The sequence below is a fragment of the Pelobates fuscus genome, chromosome 12 (assembly GCF_036172605.1).
Source record: "Pelobates fuscus isolate aPelFus1 chromosome 12, aPelFus1.pri, whole genome shotgun sequence".
NCBI classification, from domain to species: Eukaryota; Metazoa; Chordata; class Amphibia; order Anura; family Pelobatidae; genus Pelobates; species Pelobates fuscus.
In genome coordinates, this window is record NC_086328.1 from 22,237,616 (window position 1) to 22,247,673 (window position 10,058).

Consider the following 10,058-nt stretch of genomic DNA (forward strand, 5'->3'; position numbering starts at 1 on the left):
GGGGACAGGAACTGAGGAGGGGGACAGGGCCTTAAATAGGGAGACAGGGACTAAGGAGGGGGACAGGGACTGGGGAGGGGGACAGGGACTGGGGAGAGGGGCAGGGACTGAGGAGGGGGACAGGGACTGAGGAGGGGGGGCAGGGCCTTAAATAGGGGGACAGGGACTGAGGAGGGGGACAGGGACTGAGGAGGGGGATAGGGCTTGAGGAGGGGGACAGGGACTGGGGAAAGGGACTAAGGAGGGGGACAGGAACTGAGGAGGGGGGACAGGGCCTTAAATAGGGGGTCAGGGACTGAGGAGGGGGACAGGGACTGGGGAAAGGGACTAAGGAGGGGGACAGGAACTGAGGAGGGGGACAGGGCCTTAAATAGGGAGACAGGGACTGAGGAGGGAGACAGGGACTAAGGAGGGGGACAGGGACTAAGGAGGGGGACAGGGACTGAGGAGGGAGACAGGGACTGAGGAGGGAGACAGGGACTGAGGAGGGGGGCAGGGACTGAGGAGGGGGGCAGGGACTGAGGAGGGGGGCAGGGACTGAGGAGGGGGGCAGGGACTGAGGAGGGGGACAGGGACTGGGGAGGGGGACAGGGACTGGGGAGATGGACAGGGACTGGGGAGATGGACAGGGACTCAGGAAAGGGATTAAAAACAAACAAAAAAAACTAAAGTGCCTTCCCCCCTCCCTGAGGCTTACCTTGGGCCAGGAGGGGTGGGCCAGGATCTGGAACCTGCAGCCTGCAGTGAGTGGAGTAAGCCGGCCTCTCCTGATGATGTCAGGAGGAGGGGGCGTGACTTCCTCTGCTCCCCAGCGGTCCTGTGAGAAGAGCAGAGAAAGTCACCCCCCTCCTACTGACATTATCAGGAGAGGCCGGACGACTCCACTGACTGCAGGGGGAGAGGTGAGTTTAAAAATTCCCAGATTTTACTAATAACATGACGTAAAGTCATGATTTTATTAATGACACGGAGGCGAGTATTATGCTATCTCTTTCTTACTTTATTCCTCAGCAGCAAAGAAAAATATAACTGAAAGAGAATAATATGTAGAATATGAAATATATAACAGATACAACCATATCTGCCTAGTAACAGGGCAGCCAATCAGTCTCTAGGAACAGTCCATAAATCTCCATCCTTGTATTTCCACTTCCTCTTCTTTGCCTTCTGAACCGAAGACCCAAACCGAAACATCCATATTAGTAACGATTAACTTTCAAACTGGTAACTTCCACATAACGAAATCAAGCTGTAAAACAAAGAAATATGTGGTAAACTCCAAACTTAGGACCTGAGTGTAACATATCGTATACATAATACCTGTACATAACGAGTATCCTAGTTAGATTAATAAGATATATGTCACACCCGACAAGAATATGCATTCAAAAACAAGTAAACCAAGTGCACTTACCATGAGTGAGAAGATCACCCCGATTGAACCATAAACATAAACTTACCCAGATCCATGGGCGGGTGGGTGGGAATAATACTCGCCTCCGTGTCATTAATAAAATCATGACTTTACGTCATGTTATTAGTAAAATCTGGGAATTTTATTAATGACACGGAGGCTCCTATTATGCTAGTTTAAAGCTGAGCCACCACCAACGAAGAAACATGTTCAATCGGGCGGAAATAGAAATCACGGAACGTAGATTCTTTAGACCAGTCCGCCGCTCTCAAGATATCGTCCAGACGACATCCCATCGTAGAAGCCTTCGATGCCATGGCACCCCTAACCGAATGTGCCGAAAAAATCGAAGTATCAATTCCTGCAGCGGAAAGTAGACCCTTAACCCAGCGGGCTAACGTAGTCGAGGAGACAGGTAGAAACGGTGCCTTAAAGGAAATAAATAGTGGAGGCAAGTCCGTTGACCTCAACTGTCGAGTATGAGCCAAATAAACCTGGAGACAAGCCACAGGACATAAAGCCGGTCTGACGGAGCACCTAGGGTAGTCCACCGACTTGGAAGCCGACTTAGTCCTCCTTGAGATATTAAACGACACACCTTCGGGGGTGAACGAAATCGCGTTCCAATCCAGAGCCCTGACGTCCGATACTCTTTTGCACGAAAGTAAGCACAGAAGCATGACCAGTTTCCATGACAACTGTTTGAGAGTCAGGTCCTCATTACAGGGCCAGGAGTCCAAGAAACCAAGGACAACGTTAACGTCCCAAAATGATGAGTATCTAGAGCGAGGAGGCCTAGCGAAACGGATACCCTTCAACAGTCGACACACAACAGGATGTTGTCCAATCGGAGATCCATCTAGCCCTCTGTGTCCGGCCGAAATAGCCGATCTATAAACATTAAGGGTACGATAGGCCAAACCCGAATCGAAACGTTCAGTCAGGAAACTGAGCAGAGCAATTAAAGGGGCAGAAAGTGGATCCAGCAATCTTCCCAAGCACCAGCTAGACCACACGCGCCATGCGGACTTGTAGGCCTGCCTGGTACCTGGCGCCCAGGCATTCTCCAAGAGTCGAGCAGTCGCCTGCGAAACGTCCGTGACACACCAGGGTCCCCTGAGATCAGCCAAGCCGTGAGTTGGAGCAAGTTCTGATCCACCAATTCGTGCGAGTTCCCATCCGGGTCTAGAAGCACATCCGGCCTCATTTCGATCATCCGTGGGAAGTCTATGGCCATTTCCAGGAGACGGGGGAACCACGGTTGAGATTGCCACAGGGGAACCACCATTACCAGCGTGCAATCCTGCCTGGTCGCGTACGCCAGCGTCCGGGATATCAGATTGAACGGTGGGAACGCAAAGTGGCGCCCTTGCGGCCACGTCTGTAAGAACGCGTCCACCGCAGCGGCTGTCGGGTCCGGTCTCCAACTGAAGTACTGGGGCAATTGGGAGTTCAGTCTGGACGCGAACAAGTCCAGGCGTAGAGGACCCCATAGCCGGTCCAGCCTCTGGAAGGTTGAGGATAGTAAATGCCAGTCTCCTGAATCTTTCAGGTAACGCGAATTCCAATCCGCCCATTCGTTGTCCAGTCCCGGAATATGTTCGGCCGTAACCGATATAGCGTTGTGGAGGCAAAACTGCCAGAAGTCCCTTGCCAGGTTCGCCAGCTGTTTCGACTTCGTACCACCCAGGTGGTTTATGTACCTGACTGCGGACACATTGTCCATGCGCAGTAGTACGCAGCAATTCCCTTGAGTCGGAGATAGGCTCCGAATGGCGAACGAACCTGCCAGAAGCTCCAGGCAATTTATGTGTAAGGTCGACTCGACCTCGGACCATCTTCCACCGGTGGAGATACTGCCACAGCGAGCGCCCCAACCGTGTAGGCTCGCGTCCGACTCTATAACCATGTCCGGCGCGGAGCCGAAGATGGCCCGGCCGTTCCATGCCTCCATGTGGTCCAACCACCAACGTAGCTCGTCTCTGGAGTCGTCGTCCAGGATCAATACGCTCTCGTACGAGCCCCCGGCCCGAAGATGGGAACCTTTCAAACGTTGTAGGGCCCGGTAATGTAATGGGCCTGGGAAAATCGCTTGAATTGAAGAGGCCAAGAGGCCGATCACTCTCGCCAGTTGCCGGACGGAGAGAGAGGAGGCCCGTAGTGCACGCCGTATCTCCTTCTTCATCGATCGAAGTTTGCTTTCCGGTAGGAACAGAAACTGGGTGACCGAATCGACCTCGAAGCCCAGGAATTCTATCCTCTGTACCGGTTCCACAATGGATTTTTCCCAATTCACGAGGAAGCCCAGGCCTTCCAGGAGGTTTACCGTCCATCCCAGGTGTCTGAGAAGTTGGTCGGGGGACGAGGACATAATCAATATGTCGTCCAGGTAAATAATCATGCGGACCCCTCGGGCCCTGAGGAAAGCCACCACAGGCTTCATCACCTTCGTGAAACACCATGGAGCCGAAGATAGACCGAACGGCAGACAGGTAAACCGCCATCGACGACCTTGCCACGTAAAGTGCAATAAGTCCCAGTGCTCTTTTGCCATGGGTATAGTCAAGTAGGCATCTTTGAGGTCCAATTTGACCATCCAATCCCCTTGACGTAGCAGGTCCCGGAGACAGTGGGCACCCTCCATCTTGAAGTGATGGTAACGGAGGAAAAAATTTAGGTGTTTGAGGTTTATCACCGGGCGGACACCTCCGCCTTTCTTGGTGACAAGAAACAAATTGCTCAGAAATCCTGGGTGGTCGTAAGGGATTTCTTGAATGGCCTGTTTGGCAGACAACTCCGCGATCTCCGCGGTAATTAGCTCGGACTGATCGTCCGGCAGTCTCAGTTCCTGTGGGATAAAAGTCTGGACAGGGGGAGATAACAGATCCAGACGGAAACCCCTGACCGTCTCCAGAACCCATACATCTGTGGTGATCATACCCCACATTTCTAGAAATAGCGCTAACCTGCCCCCCACACTCGCTCTGCAAGACATACGTTTTGGGGTACTCACCGTAAGGGCGTCTGTATGAGGGTTGTCCACGACCTCCTCGACTTTGCCAAGGTCTCCCACGTGAGGGGAAGAAGGGTGCTGGCTTATACTCCTGGTAGGTTCGGGGGGCGGAGAAGGAACCTCTGTGGGTCCGCGAGGGACCTCAAACTCCACGGCCGGGCGGACGGCTCCTATACCTCCCGGCCCCATGGAAAACCTTAGGGCCAAAAACCCGCTTTAGGTTAGACTGCGCTTTATCAAGAGCGGTGAAGGTACGCACAAAGGAGCCCAAATCCTTGACAAAGCACTCCCCAAAGAGCATACCTTTGGCCGAGGCACCCGGCTCCTTCACAGCGAGGTTCACTAACTTTGGCTCAATCTTGAGCAAAATCGCCTTGCGGCGTTCAGCCGACATGGCCGTATTTACGTTGCCAAGGAGGCAAATCAACCTCTGGACCCACCCAATCGCCTCATCGAGGTCGATGGGTTTTGTCCCAGCTTTAGCTGCCTCCAAAGCTCATAGAGCTTGGCAGCGGGGCCCAGGGTGTCCAGGATCTTGTCCTGGCAGTTATGCAGTGAAAACTCCAGCCCCTTCCTGGGCTTCCAGCCTGTTTTAGCCAGGAATTGGGAGATCTGAGGGTCAACCTCTGGCGTCTTGCACGCCGCATCAGGCACGGAAGGCCTCGGGCACTCGGCCCTCAATTTACTGCGCCCCTCTTTGGAGAGAGGGGTACGCATACGCAGTGCCAGATAACTGGCAATGTGCGCGGGCGGGTCCCATTCCGCCGAGCGAGGGTGGCGGAGATCATCGGGATCGAACAGGGGGTAACCCTGAGGATCACAGATGTCCTGCCCCTCACCCGGAGGAAGTGCCGAAGCGTCAAACTCCGCCTCATCGCCGGAGCCCCCTTCCTCATAGGAGGCGTAATCAGGGGGGTCCGAACCCGACTCTCCAGTCTGATCGGTATCCGATCCATCATCACGGGCACGCGCCCGTTTCCATTTTCTGGCCGATTTTGCCCGGCCAGCGGCTCTCTTGCGCGGAAACGCGCCATCTTGGACGGCCATGGGCACGTCAGTCAGGGCAGGTAACACCTGCGTCACATCTGGAGAGACATGTTTAACCTTAGTTTGAGCCTTGCGACCCGCCTGAGTCTGAACTGCAGGCATGGGAGCAGGCAACATGACAGGGGTCAAAGGCAGTGTTAACGCCTGTTGGATAGTGTGGGAGAGGGACGAGGACACGGTCCCCATGGCCGAAGCCAGAGCCCTCTGCATAGTAGAATCAATAAGGGCCTGGAACTCCTGGGAGGGAGTAAGGCCTAAGTCCCCTGCATTAGGAGTCTGAGAGGGGTCCATAATGGGGTAACTGGGGCTACCAGAACCCTCACCTCCAGCCTGCATAATTTGCAGAGCAGAAAAATAATTTACGTACTGGCCCTTTAAATAACAATAATCATGCACCGAGCAACCGATGCAATACTGAGTCAGAGCAGTATTAGGGAGAACACACAAAGCTAACAATAAGGGGTTGATTAACCCACAAGCAAATACCTGCACAGAACAGTTATAAGGGAGAGGTAAGGGAGCCGACCCGCTGAAAAAGCCGCCCAGCCCTCGTGTGATGAGGCAGAAGATTGCCGGGGAGCGCGTGAGTCACACGCGGCCGGGAACTCCCTCGCACCAGCGGGTGCGAGGAGACAGCGATCGGGTCGGCAAACAAACGCGGCCACAACCGCAGCCGCCAGGGGAGAGGGAAGGGAACCAAGGAGTATAAAACTCCGATGTAAGTCTCCCCTGCTAGCCGCGAACCCTGTCTGGGTGAGTGAAAAGGCAACACAGACAGGGGAAGCGGCGGGAAAAACGCAGGGGAGCAAACAGTAATAAAACATCAATAAAAATAGACTAAATAAACGCAGATATACAGAAAATAGCAAACAATGTAATCAACAATAACAATTATGCAGTAAAAACAGGGTACAAAACCCTAGTAAATACAATCAAGCACACTATGTAGGAGAGAAAAAAAAATAATACTTAGCTGGTCTGAGGACAGCAGCAAAGAAAGAGGAAGTGGAAATACAAGGATGGAGATTTATGGACTGTTCCTAGAGACTGATTGGCTGCCCTGTTACTAGGCAGATATGGTTGTATCTGTTATATATTTCATATTCTACATATTATTCTCTTTCAGTTATATTTTTCTTTGCTGCTGAGGAATAAAGTAAGAAAGAGATAGCATAATAGGAGCCTCCGTGTCATTAATAAAATCCGAGTCCCCAGTCAGAGGCAGGGGATTCGGATTTGTGCTCCCCCTGCTCTGGCAGCCGCTTGTGTCAGCCCTGGGTCCTGCAGGACTAGTAATGGGAACGGCGTTCCTGCTGTGGAAAAAGTGCAGGAACGCCGTTCCCACGCGTTCCTGCAGGACTCGAGCCCTGGGTAGGAGGATAAGACATAGGAGAGTTGGGAGTAGTTAAAACGGTACATTCGTTGTTGGAAATAATGTCGGGGAGTGGTTTAACACCTCCAGTTTGGATCACTGATCCCAGAGTGAGGTGTGAGGATCCATGAAAGGTTTGAAAGGTGGTTGTGATTTGTTCTGGGCGAAACAGGGGACTGTGAACGAGAGGGTATAAAAGGTAGGGGTGGACAGACAAGTTGGGAAGTGCCCTGATTTGATGCCATGTTTTCAACATTGGTACTATAGTGGGATGGGAAGAGTAGGAGGTTTGTAGAAAGCCTCAACCTTTTTCATGCCATGAGACAATGTGAAGTGGTACAGTAAACCCTGAGCTTTCTGATTGGATCCAGTGGGTGTCATTTAGAGGTTTTGCCCATTCATATATTCTTGTTCGTATCATCTCTTTGTGGTAAAGCTCCAAGTTTGGAAGCCCTAGGCCGACCCTTGCTTTATGTGCAGTGAGTACTCGGAATAGCAGTCTCGGGTGTTTTCGGGACCATAGAAATGAGCACAATAGTTGTTTGAGTGAGGAGAAGAAGGAGTTGGGGGATTGCTATAGGCAATGCCTGTAACATGTAGAGTATCTTGGGTAGCATGTTCATTTTCAGGATATTGATGTGACAGAGCCAACCAAATAACGGTTTGTTCTATGACTTTAAGTCCTTTGTGATAGTCTGATAGCGGAGGTGGGAAATTGAGTTCATATAGACAGGTCTTGTGGGAGTTGGACTCCTAGGTTTTCGCCAAAGCAATCGGATACTGGTTCTGGTGTGGTGATATAAGTGTAGTGGTAGAATTTAACTTTTTGTAAAATTGACTTTAAAGTTAGAGAGTTTATTATAGAGGGAGATTCCTTCCAGCAGTGCAGCCATAGATGTCATAGGGTCTTAGATTGTAAAGAGGAGATCATCTGCAAAGGCTGCTAGGTTGGGTTCATGGGGGGTGTGCTTGGAGGCCTCGAATGTGTGGGTTGTTCCATATACCTTGTAGGAATGGTTCCATTATAAGGAGAAAAAGGCATGGAGAGAGGGGGCCCCACTGTCTCATGTCATTCCTTATGACTACCGGCTCTAATAGCTAACCACTGATTCTTATTCTAGCACATGGGGAGGAGTAAAAAGCCTGTATCCAGCGTAATCAGTTGGATCTGAAGCCCATTCATTTGAGAGTTTCTAGCAGGAGGGACCAGCAGGGGCGGCCTTAGGGGTGTGCAAGCTGTGCAGTCGCACAGGGCGCCATGGCATGCCACTGGTAACAGCTGTAGGTGAGGTGCATGGTCGCATGGCACCTAGGGGAAGTATTTCATTATCCTCCACCTGGGTCTATCACACAGAGGACACTGGACATTTTTGGGCAGGCGAGTACTAGTCTTATTTTGAATTTTTCTAATTTTTTGCATTTTTTATTCATATTTTAGTATTTTAATACTAATAACAATTATTAGGTTTTTTATATATGCTTAAGTTCCTTATAATGCGAAGCAGCGAATATAATATTTTTTTTTATTGTTAATTGTATATTTCCCCATCCCTTTTTTGTCCCATCTTTATACGGCAAAAACAAGAGAAGTGAAACGGAACACTTTTCTGGCGAAAACCTGTTGGCGTTGATACCGGAGAAACTGACGGAAGCAAAGCACAGAGAGATGGACACAGGTTTCTTCAGGAAGGAAGAGATTCTTTATTGGATCACCGATCGGGACTCAGAGGGACTAATGTCACCAAAATACAGCAAGTTCTGAGCCCCGGACAATAGTGCAGGCTCCTTATATAAGCACATAACTCCTCCCATATTAAGCTCCACCCGCACATTCTCTTGACCAATCAATACAAATAAGAATTAACTTCCTGCTTGACCGCATGGCCTGTCCAGCACAATGGAGGAGGGGAATACTACATCCTGTATTCTTGCACATGCTCCGTACACTACTGATCGTATCTTGCCTCGTGCAACCAACTGATCGATACGTCAGCATATGCACGTACACATGCCACGTGGTAATCTCGGCCTACTAAATTTATTTTTACCGAGATTCCACCACAGCGTGATTGATAAATCTACTAAGTCCCTGAATATAGGGAGAACATTTTAAAAATAGCAGTAAGGTGGCAAATGAGCAATAGCCAAAAAACACAATAGATTTAATAAATTGTGCCAAAAATAATTGCCAGCAAAGAAGATAGGAGCCGTACTCAATCCCAGCAGCCACCTGATGCTGTGGAGCAGGTCCAGGAATCCCACAACGATGAAGCAAACAAAAACAAAATATCAAGTCACCCAAAGTGTTCAAGCCGCAGGCAGTTTTCATGGAACAGAAAAGAGCAGCAATGTTTCTACCTGCTAAGAGGTCTTTGTCAAGTCACAAGAAATGTCTGCAAATGCTTTGATAAACCTCCCCCATCGTTTGTTTCTCCTACCCCAGAGCAATGTGCACTCTGGATTGTGCTGTCAAATGCTAAATCTTTGATATATATTTAAATGAAAAAGAAGCATCACCTCATAAAAGCATGATACAAGTTATACAAATGTATGTAGTGGTTATGGTGCAAAATGTGCTTTGCAGGACTTAGCAAGCTGTAGTGGTTATAGTACTCGGAGTGATCTTTTAATACATAGCATCTATGGAACAAGGGCTTAGCCCTTAATGGCCCGGTCTTCCTGCTAGGTGCAAACTCCAGTCCAGTGATATAACCAGTGACAGAGTGCACTTACAGAAAAAAACATAACATTTTAATTTGATGCATCAACATCACACAGCCACCATTTTAATCCCACTACCAAACTTTCCTTAATACATCGAGGCAATCATACTTACTCCTCCAGACTGTAAGCTTGTTTGAGCAGGGTCCTCTTCAACCTATTGTCCCTGTAAGTTTTTGTAACTGTCTAATTTCTCATTAAATCTCCCCCTCCTTTAATATTGTAAAGCGCTACGGAATCTTTTGGCGCTATATAAATGCCAATAATAATAAATAATAATAATAATTACGCTTTTATTGTCTGCTTACAATAAAGCCGTTCTTTAGTTTATTTTAAAGTCCTTTCGGTTCTATTTTTATTTCTTTGGAAACACTTTTAGTTTGAAGTTATATTTTCACCCTGAATAGCTGATCACTGTGCTGGTTGAATACAGCTGTTAACTGTTTATTCTGTGTATAATATACATATGGGGATAATTCCCAATACTGGCC